Genomic DNA, 16964 nt, shown 5'->3' on the forward strand with positions numbered 1-16964 from the left:
AAATGCGTTCACATTCCAGAGACGTTACTTTTTTTTATAGGGTTTGCGTTGCTCAGCCTTAAGCTTCTTGTGGTATGGTTTGTGGACTTGATTGTCATTTCATCGTTTTTCGTTTTTTGTTAAGGAGTTAGTTAGTTTCTGTTCGAGTTGTGAATGTTCCTTTGGCATCTTTAATCTCTTATTCATTAAATTCTAAAAGATTTAAATGGTTTCTAAACAGCGTTGACGATATCATTATTTGCTATAATACTTGATACTTGGAAACACCATATATCAAATTCTTACTTATCTAAGCCATTGCATTTCTAAAAGACTGATAGCACACTTCATGCAACTAATAGAAGCAATTGATTTTTCTGTAAGAAAAAGAAAATCATGAGCTAACGAGAATGTTTCGATTAACCATTTTTTCTTACGAACCGATCAATGTAAAAGTGCATTTAAGAATAAATATAGCTATTCTAATGGTTTAAGGTAGATTGATGGTATACCGCCATCTTGGATTGTACAATCACAGTACAAAATCGGTCTAGTTATTTGCCTAAATCTGCAAATTTGGATACAGATTTGCAATTCAATTGTTAAAAGTTTTTTTTGTATTTGAAGAAAACTTGTTAATTAATTATTATACAAAATATTTTAACAAATATCATTTTCTTTGGTTTTAAATCATTTATTTCAAATGAGCCATTTAAGGGGAGACAACTCTTTTAGTACAAAATTTATACTGGGCTAATATGGAAAATTTTTATATTTACTTGTAGCAAGAAAACAAGTTCGGTGACATCATGTTTTCTTTTTATTTTCTTAAAACATATTATAAACCTTTCTTCTCACAATTTATTTCAAAATTCTATCTCATAGAATTTTTTTTTATGCACACTAATGTGTTTTTTCATGAACAAACTAACCAAATTTTGCCAATTTTCAACGACTCATAGCTTGAAAAATAGCACGGTGACCCATACTTTTTATTAAATTTTTGAAAAGAGCATAGTAAAATCTTCATTTTGGCAAATTATAAAAAAAATTCTGTCTCAAAAAATATATACTGGTGATCTACCTTAACCTGATCTAGTTGCACCAGACTTTGACAAACAGTATAAACTAGCAATCGATACAAGGGAATGCTGTCATTGTTTCAGTACTTAAGATATAAATTATGCTGAAATAAGGTTTACCAAGAATTTTATTTAGCAATAATACACATTCTAAGTCACGTATCATTGCTTTCAAGATTATTTTGACAGGGCATTGTAATTTAAAAAAAAATTCATTGTGATCATTTTTTTTCCTTTAAGGAAGATTGTGATAAATGCTAGTGCATTTGTGTGTATAGTAATATATATTGTACTTTTATTGATTGTTTGGTCGATATTGATAAATTGGTCACGCTCCACTGATTTGTTCCATGTCATATGGAACGTAGTGTTGACAACAATATTATGAGATGCAGCAAACTCTGGGAGATTTTAACCATAAAATATATCTGTATCAGCTGTGACATGAATCATTTCTTTACGTGAGACTCTCTGTCGAAAAAAGTGTGTAGGTAATTGTAAATGATACAGTTAGAAATGGTTAGATCGTGAAGATTATAATTTAAAAAGGAAATGCTATACATAACGGCAACAGTAGTATACCGCTGTTCAAAACTCATAAATCCATGGACAAAAAACAAAATCGGGGTAACAAACTAAAACCGAGGGAAACGCATTAAATATAAGAGGAGAACAACGACACACCACCGAAACGGACCAAGCAACAGACAAAACACCACGAGAATAACAAATATAACATCAAAATATAAATGGTAATTAACAAACAAAAACGAAAAACTGCTACGAAAACCACGACCGTATGAGATTTAAACAATAACATGCAAAAACGTTTTAATGGCAGTGTTTCCTTGTGGTGTTAATTAATCCTTTTACTTGAGATATGGAACAAGTGATTCTTTCTTGTTTATTATGATCAAAAGGGAAATAAAATAATGCGAATAAAAACATTGAAAGCGAAACGCCATATAATAAGTATTTTTTATAAATTTCATAAATCTGTCCTTATCATTATTGACTGACCTTCAGAACATCTGAAAATGTATTCCGAGACATTTGCAGATATGATCAAATTTAAATATCTTTCAATTATCATCTTCTAAAGGAATTAACATACCATAATCTTGCAATCTGTGGTTTGTGTCTTTAGAAAAGGCGGTAAAACGAAATCTTTATATAGATTTATAATTCTTACGCTGTCATGTGGAATGTTAATCATGTCTGGAAAACATAATATCTCAACCAAAAGTTTAAGTGAGAAAAATTATGGTTTGTTAGACGTGTTAACAATTGTTTAAATAAAAAAAAGTATTATAGGGTGTGTTTATCCATGCCATAAAAATCTCGTATTTGACAAAACCAGAAGCAAGATACAATGTATTGCTGCTGTTCATCAAGTGACAGTGAGGCCTCCAGTACAAAACAACAGTTCACAAATTACTGTTAAGACTTCCCGATAAAACACTTTGATTAACATTCGTTGTTAGTTTGATCACGCATTATAAAAATTGAAAAACAAAGATTTTATGTAATTTCTACATAATAAGACATCATTTTGAAAAATCATCAAACAAATAATGTACTGTCATAAATTTGTTGATAAACTCATTAATAAAGTAGAAATATATTAAAAAAGCTTAATTAATTGAAATTTATAGAAAAATTAAGAGGAATCGAGTGAGATACAAAAAAGATCTTTTGTCGGATTACGATGACAATATTACGGTCAAAAGTAAGAACGCAAGGATGCAATGGTTTAAAATTTCCTTTCTATTGATAAAGACTGTTCGTTCACCTTGATATGTCTTTTTGTTAGTATCGTCGTTGGTTTGTTATCTCATCATTTACACAAGATCTCTCTTCATTCGTTACAATCCACAAAAAAGATCTTAGAAAATTTAGAAAAAAAAACCCTTCCAGAAAATCAAACGAGATTATCTACTCCGGAAGTGTAAAGAGTTATGAGGTTACTGTTGGCATCTGATAAAGGACTATATTCTACCAGGATTCAACCTTTATGTTTCAATTGTGCATCTCAATACTTCAGAACTTATTTGTTATAAATTTGTTTTTCCTTTTTATAAGTGAAACTCATAGCAAATACCGAAAATTCAACGTCAATGGTTAATCATTTCCGCTGCAATATATCATTCCGTATCTGGACAAGTTTTCAAATTAATTTAAAATTATCTACTCAAGGTCCGTTATCAACACCAAATTCTTATAGTGATCGAGAACACTAAGTTTTATGCAACCATAGCCATTTATTAAGTTCCTGATTTGAAAAAGGAAAATTTGACAAGGTTAATCTTGTTTGGTGAGTACTTAACCTTTCCTCTTTTATCTCGATCAGCGGAATAACATACTATTCAAAAACCCACGATAAGATGTGTCAAGAAAATGTCGCTTATCTAATTGGGATTAATGCGATGACTAAATTTGCGCACAGAATTCCAGTAAAAAATATAATATGAATTGTGTTAAAGTTTAAAGTTATTCTAAAAATTGTTCCCACAATAAATTTTAATACGATTTGCAATACGATTTCAAGAGAAAAAAAATTATACATGTATTTGGAGTCGTTTCTAGTACTCGATAAAGTAATACTTTTGACAACGTATCGTTTATGCATTGATGAATAGAGGTCATTTTGGCCGAAAATTTACTAAATAAGTTTTATGGTACACATATCTCAAATTTTATTCCGACTTTGTACTTATTGAGTAAGCATTTTGATTTATTGGGATGGGTTGGCTTGGATGACATATAACTAAATTTTGAGAACGAAATCAAAACGCAAGGATACATCATAGCCCAAACCGAATGCATGATAGCATATACATATGTCAAAGTAACTAATAATGATTGTTCATGATTTATGTTAAAATAGAATTGAATAACAAAATGAACAAATTAGACATGTTTTTGCAATGGCAATGACATTGTCTTTTTCGACTTATGAGTTTGACTATCTTCAGCATCTAATATAAATCAGAACTGAATACAGTTGTAAGGTTAGAATTGTTTCACATTTTGACATATCTGAGTTGTTTATAAATGCGTATACGGTATGGATTGTGCTAACTGTCGTTTGGGTATTATTGGCAATAAGGAAATGTCTGCACCAAGTCAAGAGAATGACAGTTGTCCTTTCGTTTGATGTGTTTGGGCTTTTGATTTTGTCATTGATTAGGGACTTTCCTTTTTGAATTTTCCTCGGAGTTCAGTATTTTTATGATTTTATTTCCTGTCTCATTATCTCTCGTTATATTGACCCAGCTAGTTCCGAACTAGATCATCTATGGTCAAATAAAACCAGTATGAATCAAATAAAAGGTTTTATAATGGAAGTACACCATATTTGCAAGATCTATAAGTAGAATGACAGTAGACCGATTTTTAAGGCGTCTTACAGCAAAAAGTTGAAAAATAAATGTGTGTCAATGTGTGTTGCATATCTCTAGTAGAAGTTCCAAGGTCTGCTCATGACTTTGTAGACTTAACATAAGACAAACCTGGAAAGAGAAATGAGTAAGATGAAAATAGATATAACTACTCACTCTACTAGATCATCAGATACAATCTGACTTTGGTTTGATAATTTGTGTTTTAATCTTAATCCATATAGTCAATAGTTATCAAAGGTACCAGGATTATAATTTAGTACGCCAGACGCGCGTTTCGTCTACCTAAGACTCATCAGTGACGCTCAAATCAAAATATCTATAAAGCCAAACAAATAGAAAGTTGAAGAGCATTTAGGATCCAAAATTCCAAAAAGTTGTGCCAAATACGGCTAAAGTAATCTAAGCCTGGGATAAGAAAATCCTTAGTTTTTCGAAAAATTCTAATTTTTGTAAACAGGAAATGTATAAAAATGACCACAGTATTTATATTCATGTCAACACCGAAGTGTTGTCTGCTGGGATGGAGATACCCTCGGGGATGAAACGTCCACAAGCAGTGGCATCGACCCAGTGGTGTAAATAGTTTCCAAAGGTACCAGGATTATAGTTAAGTATGCCAGACGCGTGTTTCGTCAACATAAGACTCATCAGTGACGCTCATATCAAAATATGTATAAAGCCAAACAAATATAAAGTTGAAGAGCATTGAGGATTCAAAATTCCAAAAAGTTTTGCCAAATAATGCTAATGTAATCTTTGCCTGGATTAAGAAAATCCTTGGTTTTTACGAAAAATTCAATATACATGTATTAAATAAAAGATTTTTGTTTGTATTTCTGGTGATATCAAACGTTGTTTCACTTTTTATGTATCAATTAAAAGTAGACTATATTGCATAGTATGTAAGATCTAATATAGCTGTGTTACTACGATTGAATAAAAATGGGATCTAAATGAAGGAAACGGCTTCTAAAACTAGAAAATAGTCCGTTCAGAATTTCTGTTGTTCCGTTGTTTTCCACTCATACTAATATTTTATTTGATTCATTCGGATTTGATTTGGGACCCGGATTTGTTTTAGATAAATCGATTTATGATTATTGAACAGCGGTATACTGCTGTTGTCTTTATATAATAGCCATTTCAATTTTCATCGAATAGCTGAATTATCAATAGCTTAATTAACCACCTAAAAAATCGATGAGGCCGATTTAGTTTGGAAGGTTGGAAGAGTTCATTTATACAAGAAATTTAGGCTTCAATTGAGGTATAGTAGTTAAAACCTTTTAAATAAAGCTAAGTAAAATAGTTTCATTCTTAAGACGGATTGTTTTCCAGTAAATAAATTAGCTGAAATGTGTATAATTGTTATCAAAAGTTCGTCTACATAAGACTCATCAGTGACGTTCAAATCGAAATATTTATAAAGCCAAACAAGTACTAAGTTGAAGAGCATTAGAGATCCAAAATTCCAAAAAGTTGTGCCAAATACAGCCAAGGTAATCTATGCCTGGAATAAGAAAATCCTTAGTTTTTCGAAAAATTCAAAGTTTTGTAAACAGGAAATTTATAAAAATTTATAAAAAAGTTATTGATATTCATGTCAACACCGAAATGTTGACTACTGGGCTGGTGATACCCTCGGGGACAAAACGTCCACCAGCAGTGGCATCCACCCAGTGGTTTAAATAGTTATCAAAGTACCAGGATTATATAAACGACGGTAAATCATAACATTGTCATTTATATTGTATTGTTCACAGTTGTTACGTTTTATCAAACAAAAGAAACAATAAAATAACTGATTCCTCTTTAAATATCCGGATTGCATTTGTCCTTATAGTTCCTGTATAAATCATGTTTGCGAAATGTCAGATGAAATATTGTTTCCGTGTTATTAGAAACAATCGATTTTTTCCGATTTTCTATGATTTATTTCAAACAAATCTGCAAAAAATCTTTTTAAATCCCAAGGTTTCTTTTATAAATTGCATTTTTGTATTTGACTTTGGTTTGAGTTTTATTTTTCAGTAACTTTCAACAAATTTTTAACCGTGTCTAAAACATGCTTTTGGTGCAAGCTATTTTTCTAATTCAAAACAAAGTCACGTTTTACTCTCAATGATTAAAGTTTCCGCCATGTCTATATCAAACAATAAAATCAATATTGATATGAGAGCTGCGTATTTTTCAAGATATACGATTAGTACGGCCAAGATGCTGAATTATCGCTATTTTGTGTATTTTTCCTTTCATCTTTTTTTTTATAATTTTCATAACATGCTACTCGCTTGAGATGGAAAATTATCGCTAGAACCTAAGGAGGCACGTGGCATTGCTAATGCAATTGGCAACGTCGGCATAGGTAAAATAGCGATAAACAGATTATCATTGGTCATCTCAACTCGATTGCTTTTCTCGCTTTCGCTGTACCGGCTTAACCGAGAATATCAATCCCTTTGAGATGATTTACGATAATCTATAATTATGTAAACTCCTAGACAAACATTTACAAAGATCGTAGTTTGTAAAATTATAAATGGCGCGAAAAGTTCAAAATGTAACCCCAACTTTGTCTTTATTTGTTTGTTGGATATGATAGATGTTAATTTTAATCAATTATATTTCATAAACTATGTTGTAATTACAGTGATCAACGTAGCAGCCACATTAACACAGATATTGACATACAACATACTTATAACAGCTCTAAAGATTCCTTAACCTGGACAATTACATGGACATGTAAATGGGCAACGCAACGTTTTTAGAACTAAACTCTTACGTTTAATGTTGATAAGTAAAAGAATAAACCTAGAAGGTACACACTTGAAAACACAAAAAAGAATTGCCTGTCCAAAATCATATATCATTTTAGTTTGCTCGCTTGATAGATTTATTGGGAAAGCCTGTTGCATACTTAATTAAGGTGTCAGACCATCAATTAAAAATCCCTATCTCTTCAACCAAATTTTGCAATTTTCACAGCTTTCTAAATATTTCACCTTAAGTTTAAATTCATAGAAACCAGGTATATCCTGAATAGTACATGTATCAGCTTTCTACATGCCAATTTTCACCATCATTTAAAGCCTTCTTACAAAATAACTGACCTTCGAAACCCCTGGTTTCCTGGAAATCTAAATTTTGTATAGAGCGCGTTAATCCTCAATTTTTAATGCAAACTCATCGACCAGTAAATTTTGGCTCAAAATAGTAAAGATATATTTCTCTTTCACCAAAAGTTTCATTTCTGCAAAAGTGTTGGTTAGTTTAGGTAAACAAGGACATCAAAAGCACTATTTTGTGTCAGAGTAGGGCTACTTTTACATACGTTCTAAATTGGAGGGAGTAATTGGTGGTCTGACACCTTAAACGTTCGCAATTTTTCTATATCTATTTTGAATACTAAGATAAAGTACCTGGCAAATGACACGTATCGCTATTTTCAACTCACTTTTTGATTGTTTTAACGGTTGTAAATATTTACATAGTCCCTTACTTAGTAATATTGTATTTGCTTAAAATTTGTTTTATGATAAATTGATAAGTGTTTATAATTGAAGACGAATTAGATACAAAAGATAAGGGAAAGGAAGTTAATTTGTGAATGTCAACTTTGAAACGAGTTTATTTCCACAAATAATTTTAACTGTCCTCATGCAAACACTTCATTGACTTCAAAAAGAAATATATTCCCTGTAACACAGTGTGACCTTATTGCGGTTTCTATGTTTTTTCTGATGAATTTCCTTTACAAGTGTAGTATCGTTTCGTTTTCATGAGCAAGTAACAATCAATTAGAAGAACGATCGTCTAATAAATTTGGTTTAAATTTTACTGTCAATTGTTTCATTTCAACAAAGATAGAACATTCGACTTAAAACATCTAATATAGCTTCAATAATAAAAAAAATATGAATTATTCTCTGCATGGCAATTGCTGACTACTTGGCAATCGCTAGACATAATAATAGTTACCGAAGACTCAGACCAAAGATACCAGGATTATTATTTAACACGCCAGATGCGCGTTTCGTCTACATAAGACTCACTGACGCTCAGATCAAAATAGTTATAAAGCTTAAAATAAATGTTTCATGTTTGCGTCTTATATTTTACGTTTATTTGATTATTGATTTTTCTTGAAATAACCCTTTAGGACTAGTAATTTGATAGAAATAATCAATAAATGAAATATTTGAAATAAGCAATCATACTATACCTTCATATTTCAAAACCAACTACGTGATAAATTTTATACTTGGCAACACATACCCCCAAAAAACAGAGATATTATTCGGTGCACTATAAGGTTAAGCATATCCTGGTCCTCATAGGCACCCATCGACTAATATCTTTTTCAGCCTATTCAATAACTGTGATGTCACATGTAAAAAAAATATAAGTGTCTAATACGATCGATCTAACATTGAAAATACCAAAACAGAAACGGATCGACCTTTAATAAAACATGCACATATATAGAGAGAGATGCAATTTATTTGTAAGACCTTTCGTCGAAATTAAAAACCATGTGTTTTATATGAGTATTTGAGACTGTTTATGAAAAGAAGGAACTTTTTTTGCATGATTCATCTCTCAACTTTCCCATCTGAAGGGTGATAGCTCGGATAAAGTTGGTTTAATAAAACAATGTTTTGTGAGAGGGTTAGCGCTATAGAACCAGGTTTAATCCACCATTTTCTACATTTGAAAATGCCTGTACCAAGTCAGGAATATGACAGTTCTTGTCCATTCGTTTTTGATGCGTTTTGTTTTTTGATTTTGCCATGTGATTATGGACTTTCCAAATTGATTTTCCTCTGAGTTCAGTATTTTTGTGATTTTACTTTTTGTTTTGAAGCAAGAAACGAGCCATATGAACAAATTTTAATTTTATTTTTTCGAACGATCATCTACTCATACATAGTATCCGATCATTTTGTTTTCTTATCTGTCATACAAACCTGGTTTTTCCACTTATAATATTGTTTTTTGCACAACCTGAAGCTAAAAAAAGTACGATAATTAATATGTATGTTCCTTTTTTTATAACCACACGATGTTAGCTACTTATTATTAAAAATATCTACTGAAGTTATATTTAGCCGCTTGAAGTTTAACTTTTTAACTTTGAAAGAACATTTTACATTGATGAAAAATTGATTTCTTTTCAAAATTATCATGAGGGTTCTTTTAGAATGGCAATGCATTTTACAATGCTAAAACAGTAATAAGGAGATGAAGTAATAGGTTTTGATAACTACTAGAAGGTAGACAGTAAAAACAATTCATTGAAATGAGAACGCAGAACAAAGCAAACTAAATACCGTCACCATGACAAAAACACACGTTTGGACAAGGACAAACATACAAGAAAGTATATGGACTATCATAGACCAGACGCATTCGGGTATTTGAAAAATGTTTTAACTGAAATATTTGATAGAAACAAACACATATAAAATTTTAATTATAGGTGTCGCCAAAGGATTGTGATATTCCTCTTTGATTGCGACAACAGTGTGATAAGGGATGGTGATAAAAGGCAATGCGTATTTTATTACGATTTTTTTTTTTTTTTAACTTTGTCCGATGGTTACGTATTTGTGCTAGAAAAGGAAATGTTTTTCTCCAGCTAGTGATTACGTTTACAACAATGCTATCATATGTTAAGCGGAATACTGATTATATTGTGTGCCAGGAACTATTTCAAGTACTCGTACTCATTGTGCCGTTTGTTTGTCGAAATTGACGTATTTTCCAGCACGTCCATTTAATTTAAGGTATGCTAAAAACTATAGAATATGAGTTAGAATAGATCAGAAACTAGAAACAAAATATATTTGAATCAATGTTTATCTTCCCATGACTATTTGGTTTGTTAAACACAACTGTAAAGGAATCTATTTATTCGCTATTTAAGGATTCTATCAACTTTAGTGATTAGTAAACAGTCATGTTGTGTTCGGTCCTTTTACGTCGTTTCATTAAATCCATCCAGTCATCGCATTTTATTATAGCATTATCAAGTTGAAAGAAATTTATTCATAGAAATGTTTCCTTATGGGTGGGATTTTTGTTTTCTAATATTTTTTTTAATTGCATTTACGTAATTGTATAAAATTTCAGTGGGGTTGAATATACTAAATGTGGTGTTTTTTTTAAAGATTTAGTATGATAAGATTTGATAGAAATCAGGAAATCCTTTGTTGGAAACAGATGAAAGCGTGTGTTCCAATACGTTTGCATAATTATAGTTAACAGAAGACGTCTGAACAAAAATAGTAAACTAAAGTTTTGAATTTTAAATTAGTACGACTTCTGGTAACATTTCATTGCAATAACAGGCTGAGATTACAGGTCTTTGTACATTCAGTTCTTTCATTGGTTTGTATTTAAACCTTTAGCATTATAATGGTCTAATATGAAAATCGGTTCGTTGCTAAATGAAAAGATGGATACCAAAAAATCAACTATTTGTATTTGTATCAAAAGGCACACAGAGGAGCAGAACAATTACAGTTTACAAAAAATTGTGATGATCATTTATTTGAAAAAAAAATCAACAAATCAACATTAATCACTGAATATAAAAAGGGAGTCAACAACGACTGTGTAAAACGATAATGAGTAAGCATTAAATGAAAGACTGACTGATCATTTGATAATATCTTATTACCAAATTGTGCTTTTTTAGTCTTAATATAAACTATTTATCAATATCGTCATTGCACTACGATTGGATCTTCATTTGACATCAACCATATAAATTTTAAAAAGCAATTCAAAATATAAAATAGATTTTTTAAGCAGTATATAGTCCTGTAAGCTCCGTTGTATTCCTGTGCCTGTCATTGAATTTTATGCGACAGTCATAAAAGTGAGAAGTTTTGCTAGCTATAAAACCAGGTTAATTCTACCATTATCTACATAAAAAAATCCCTATACCAAATCAGAATATGACAGTTGTTATCCGTTTGCTTGATGTGTTTGAGCTTAAGATTTTGCCATCCGATTAGGGACTTTCCGTTTTGAATTTTCCTCTGTATTTTTGTTAACTTACTTTTTCCGCTTACAGCTGATGTTTCACCCTCAGTTTTAGTTGGGTACACGGACCTTGATTTGCTTAATCGAATTAAAACTATTGGACAGTGGTATACTTTTGTTGGCTTTATTCAATCATAATGTGTTAGTAGTCTTGTGTTATACAATAAATAAGATAGCTGGGAAAAAAGTAAAAGCTAGTGATAGGCATATTCGTTTTAGCTCTAAAGATATAAGTAAATATTCAAGCTCGTATGCATATTATTTGGATATGGAAAATATTGTATCATTATTCTAATGTACTTGATTAAGTTACTAAATTTGAAAATTTTTATCCTCTTACTAAAAATGTTCTTAATAGCATAAATTACTCAACTACCACAATAATGAACACTCTCTAACATTGAGGACTGACATACCATTTTAAACTTCTGATTAGAACTTGTCTTATTGGTCATTTTTGCTACAGGCAACGCTACTATTTTAGAATTAAACCCTTAATTGTTACTGTAAAAAAGTAAACGAACAAAACTTAAGGGTACATACTAAAAAAAACATTGCAAAAATCATATATCATACTAGTTCGCTCTTTTTATAGATTTAGTGTGACTGTCTGAGGTTTAATTCTTAATTGAAAATTTCTGATTAATTTCCTTGCAGCTTTTGATGATTTGTGTCTTTTTCAATATTAAAATAAAGTACCCGGCAAATGACACGTATTTCTTTTCTCATGACACCGGTTCATTGTGTTTAACAGTTGCAAATATTTGTTTAGTCCCTTCTTATAAATATTGTGTTTGATTTAAATTTGTTTCGATACCTTAAGTGTTTATAATTCAACACGAATTAGATACAAATGAGAGGGGGGAGGAAGTAAAATTGTTTTGAATGTCAACATTGAAAAGAATGTATTTTCACAAATAATCTTAACTGTCCTCTTTCAAACAATTCATTGAATTCAAATAGTATTCCCTGTTAAACAAATGTGAACTGATCGCTTCTAAATTTTTGCTTAAGGTTGTAACTTCTTATAATGTGGCAATGTTTAAATTATAAGGGCAGTTCTCAATAAAAAAAGAAGAACGGCCGTCTGAATAATTTAACTGTCATTGCCTTTATACCAACATTCAACTTATGGAATCTAAAATTGGCGCCCAAAATGAAAAAAAATAATTATTTCCTGCATGGCTATAGTTGAATGATTGCCAATCGCTGGACTTAATCAATGTTTCCTATTTGGTGTCTTATAGTGTGTATGTATCTAATTATAGTTATTGCTTGAAAATAAGTAATGTATCTTTTAGCCATTTCAATAACTTTACGATGGCATGAATAAACACAAAGAGTGCCTTCCGCGATCAATAGTAGAACACATATGGTCTAGATTTTCAAAAAACATACAAATTTTGAGAGAGGAATGCAATTCATTTGCAAGACCGTATATCCAAATAAAGAAAAAAAAAAGTTTTTTTTTCTAATTATCTGGATTGTTTTTGAGAAAGACAGATCTTTTTTGTATGATCCATTTTTCCCCATCCATATGAAAGCAGATAACCTAGATAGATTATATTTTATAAAAGAATGTTTAAGGAATTAACTTCTTTTGTATTGTAGGAAGAAAATGAGTTCCGTGACCCAAATTTTATTTTTATTTTCTGAAGGCACATTATAAGAATAATTATCTGTTTTATCTAAATAGCCTATTGTTTAATATTCTTTCTTTCATACAAAACTGGTTTTTCCATTTTTATTTTTTATTGTTCTGCGCACTTTTTATCTGCAGGTTACAAAACCACCCCAGGACCAATTGAGTATAGATATTTGACGTACCTGTATCATTTTGCAAGTTACTTTACATTAAATACTTTTCAGAATTATAATAAGTATGCCTAACATATATCCCATTGAACTAGAGATACAACAGATACAGTTAAGTCGGCCTAATATATTGACTTACATCTAGAAATTGACTATGAAGGTCGGTTGAAAACAAAACTTTACAACAAAAGAGGTGATTTCAACATTCCAATTGTGAACTTTCCATTTCTAAATAGCAACATTCCAGCACCTGCATACGGTGTATATATCTCCCAATTGATACGATATTCCCGTGCTTGCATTTCTTATCATGATTTTCTTGATAGAGAGTTATTGCTCACAGGGAAGCTATTACATCAAGAGTTCCAAACGGTGGAGTTGAAATCATCACTTCGTAAATTTTACGGACGCCATCACGAGTTGGTTGGCCGTTGCCTTCCGGAGCATCTGATACCAACCCTAGTTTTTGGTGGGGTTCGTGTTGTTTATTATTTAGTTTTCTATGTTGTGTCATGTATACTTTTCATTTTTATCCATGGCGTTGTCAGTTTCTTTTCGATTTTGAGTTTGACTGTCCCTCTTTTAAGAATGACACTAAAAATTTTAATTTTAAACGGGAATAATGAGATGCAGTACAATAATATGTATTGCATAGCCGTATTTGACACAACCTTTTTCAACTTTTGATCTTCAGTGCTGTACAACTTTGTACTTTTTCTCATTTTAGGTCATTTATATCTGGGCATCACTGGTGAGTATTGTGTGGACGAGACGCGTTTTTGGCGTATTGAATTTAAACCTGATGCCTTTTATTATATATTAATCATGTGTTTCTTTATCTAATACGTTCTCCTATTTATTTGTATTGTAGTCCTGTAATATAATGTTGTCATTTCAATGTTATATTTAACATTGCCATTAAAGTGCGAGGTTTGGCATGCCATAAAACCAGGTTCAATTCACCATTTTTTTCTTTAAAATGTGCTGTACCAAGTCAGGGAAAATGCCATTGTTATACATGTATCATAGTTCGTTTCTGTGTGTGTAACATTTTAACGTTGTGTTTCCGTTGTGTCGTTTGTTTTTCTCTCTTATATTTGAGTGTGAATTCACACTACTATAAGACGTGTCACGGTACTTTTCTATCCCAAATTCATGTATTTGGTTTTGATGTTATATTTGTTATTCTGAACGGATTTTGTCTAATGCTTAGTCCGTTTCTGTGTGTGTTACATAAAATTAACGGTACCAATTTTCTTGCACCAGACTTTAATGTTGTGTCGTTGTTCTCCTCTTATATGTAATGCGTTTCCCTAGTTTGTTACCCAAATTTTGTTTTTTGTCCATAGAGTTTTGAACAGCGGTACACCACTTTTGCCTTTATTTGCCACCTGCTAGACGATTGAGGATAAAAAAAAATAAACATAGAATATAAAGCAGAACAAAGCAAAACCAAACGCTGTTTCAAAGGCAAAAAAGACATATTTAGACAAAGATCGAAAGTACAAGAAGGTGTTTGGACAATTATAGGCCGTGCGCATGCCGGTAAGCGAATAGACCACTTTCGAGTTCATCCGTCACCGGAAAAAACTCGTCAATTATACGCGCCTTTATCATCGTCATGTGTGCGTTTAGGGGCGTCGTCACTTCCTTCCAATGTTGAGTGGTTGGAAAACTATAATTCTATATTGTACGAATTATTCGGCAAATTGAATTCTCAAAATTGACAATCAACACTGCTGTCATTATGGAAATGTCAGTAAGTACCTACAGAGCAACCATTATTTCTAGTTTATCCTGCACAAAGACGATCACTAAGACGCTTGATGAACGTAAATAGTGCAGGGATACAGGCGAGCCCCTCTATCTGGTAAATGACGTCATAATTGACGAGTTTTTGCCGGTGACGGATGAACTCGAAAGTGGTCTATTAGATTGAGTATTGATAGAAAAGAACTCACAGACTTGTTAAGAAGCACTTTTAGGTGTTGGTAAGAGATAATAATATTCCCCTTGGATTGCGACAACAGTAATGATATAATGATGTTGATCAAAGTCACTGAAGAGTTATTTTTTTAGTTCCAGAATAAATGTTGAGTCCTCGTCAGATTTCAGGCTACACGCGGTGGTGACTGTAAGCCTTGTGTTATGATTGTGTTTATGCTCTTTTTATAACCAGGACTGTTTTTTTTTAATTTTAAACACATACTCTCAAAGATAAAATTTACGTCTTGCAAACGATTTTGTTTTAATGTGTCAGATTGTTACGTGTAAAGGATAAAAAAAAATTGTTCTACTCAAGCTAGACATTACATTTACAACAATGCTATCAGATGCAAAATATGGTACTGCTTTCGTTTTGTGCCACGAACTATTTAAAGAACTCTAAAAAAATCAAATGTTTTGAAATATTTGCCATCGTGTTTTCGAAGCAAATGATCTGATTTTATTATCCCAAAAATGTTTATTCTGCCGTTATCGTACATGTTCATCATATCTCTTTATTCAATGTGTTCCAGACTACGGAAGCGTATTAGCGCCACACATTTTTCTTCCCTATCTTTGCGTTATTATGCAAACCTTTGCGTTGTAACGCAAACAGTTGTTTTATCTTATTTCTTATTTAAGATTCAAAGAAAACAGCAGTTATTAATGAAAGAGGCTGTATATCTTTATAGTCATTGCAAAGTAAAATGCTTGAATAATTAGAATATATCATTGACTAATAATGAGCAGAATGATATAAGGAGATATGGTATGAGTACCAATAAGAAAACTCTCCATCTATGTCACTATTCGTAAAAGTAAATCATCATAGGCAAAATTACGGTCTCCAACACGGAGCATTGGCTCATACCGAACAGCAAACTATAAAGGCCCCCAAAAACAATATCTATGTTACTACTAGTATATATATTACAAAGAAAATTGAGTAAATTGAGGTTATATTGAAGAAAACAAATTAACTCTGCTTATATAGCTATAACCGAATATAAATATACTTCCAAAGTTAGCTCTCGTTTGAGAACTGTGTTAAGTTGGTTAAATTCAAACAAGCTACCCTTTTGCAATACATGTATAGAATGAAGATGTTTTATTAATAAAACAAGAGTCTCTCCATTCAAATTGCTCCCCAAGCATCTTAAAAATACTTCACTATATTGAAATGAAAATTCACTGACTTTCTATCAAAGAATCTTTATCACATTCTGAGATTTCTTGAATCAAAATTAAAACAAAAAATTCCTTATAATTTATTTTTAAGCAGAAATATCATTTTGTCTATTTGACTTTGAAGTTTCAGAACTGTATGACATTATTTTGTATCTTTCAATCTAAATATGCCGATATACTATACTATGTCTATTTTCTTGTTAAATTATATACTTTTCTGATACATACATCAGTCTTAATTTATGTATAATTGCACTTGAAGTATTCCATTATTCCTATGCAAATTTATTATTATGATTTGGCCTTGTATGTATGTTTCTTTTTTTTTTACCTACTAGCAAATCGCAACCGAAATGAATGACAGACGGACATTTATACAAAACTTAATGATTGAAATCAAGATATTTGCGTTATATTGCAAAGGTTTGCGTTATATCGCAAAGGTTTGCGTTATTTC

This window comes from Mytilus trossulus, chromosome 3 (genome assembly GCF_036588685.1).
Source record: "Mytilus trossulus isolate FHL-02 chromosome 3, PNRI_Mtr1.1.1.hap1, whole genome shotgun sequence".
Lineage (NCBI taxonomy): Eukaryota > Metazoa > Mollusca > Bivalvia > Mytilida > Mytilidae > Mytilus > Mytilus trossulus.